This window comes from Mus caroli, chromosome 2, assembly GCF_900094665.2.
Source record: "Mus caroli chromosome 2, CAROLI_EIJ_v1.1, whole genome shotgun sequence".
In the NCBI taxonomy this organism is placed as follows: Eukaryota; Metazoa; Chordata; class Mammalia; order Rodentia; family Muridae; genus Mus; species Mus caroli.
In genome coordinates this window covers 139,926,091-139,927,501 of record NC_034571.1, presented here as the reverse complement: position 1 = coordinate 139,927,501, position 1,411 = coordinate 139,926,091, and positions in this window count along the sequence as shown.

The following is a 1,411-nucleotide window of genomic DNA, read 5'->3' as shown; positions in this document are numbered from 1 at the left end:
AATTTAAACTTTCGTTTTGGAGCTGGTCCTATACACGCTGTGTTTTTCAACCAAGGGCCACCCAGAATCAATGCTATTAAAGCCTGCCTAAGTATTTGTATTCCTGTTAGTTTCAGTCTAGATCTGCTTCTCTGTCATCAGGTCTCTGTCTCTAGAGCCTTGGAAAGTTCTGTTATCTGGAGAAGCAGTAGATTAACAGTGCCCTGGGACAACCATTAACCAACAGCTGAAGGACTTGGTCTCCTAACTCTCTGAGGCCAAGGCTCTAGGATGCTTCACCGAGTTATGAGTTTTATATCACTTTGCAGCGTTAAGGTGAGTGCCCACAGCAGTGATGAGTTTGATGTTCTCTAAATTGTCTGGGGATCCTAGTGGCTCCTATCCTTTCCCTGCTTCTCCCTGGGGTTTCTTGAAATCAACTCCAAATAAAAGCTGTGCACTTAGATTCTGACCCTCATAATTGACCTGGAGTTGAGCTGAAAACCCCTATACATATTCCCCCAAAGAAAGATCACAAATAACAGGAAAAGGTAAGAAAGGAACGAAGAAGAAAACAGAATGACTGGGCAGCTGTGAGCGTATGTTTTACTGACTCCTTACACAGCACTCTGGGAATGATACTATTGATCAAGTGACGTCACTAAGATGCATCCTCCAGGATCATTATTTGTCCTTGTGTCAGGGATATTCCAGCCTTATTCCCTTTACTCCAGTAAAGTGCCGGCTTTATGCAATATGATTTACTGTTGGATAATCATGTAGAGTAGGAATACTGAGAGATGAAGAGTCACATGCTGTTTCCGAGCAAGGATGTCACCTGCTGTTTCCGAGCAAGCATATCTGGGTGGCCAGAGTAAGCATGCCTTTCCTACTTAGCAAAGGCCTGACCCATCTTAGCAAAGACTCGGAGGGTAGAATTGAGCTTTTCAGCCTTCACGTGTTTTCATTTGGGTTTTTTTTGAACATATTTTGCCTTTAGTTTCTTAGATCTTAGGAATTTAAAAATAACACATGCCAAAAATACTTATCTTTCCTGTGGTTGCTTTGGGGATCCTGAATTAAAACACATTAAAAGAAGATGTATCCATGTGAGCTCATGGGCCAGTTTCAAATAAAGCATAAAAAGAGGTGGTTAATGGCTGAGTAGTACTCCATTGTATAAACGTTTATACAATGGAGTACTACTCAGCTATTAAAAACAATGAATTTATGAAATTCCGAGGGAAATGGAAGGACCTGGAGGGCATCATCCTGAGTGAGGTAACCCAATCACAAAAGAACTTACATGATATGTACTCACTGATAAGTGGATATTAGCCCAGAAACTTAGAATACCAAGATACAAGATACAAAGCACATGAAACTCAAGAAGAATGAAGACCAAAGTGTGGACACTGTGCCCCTTCTTGGA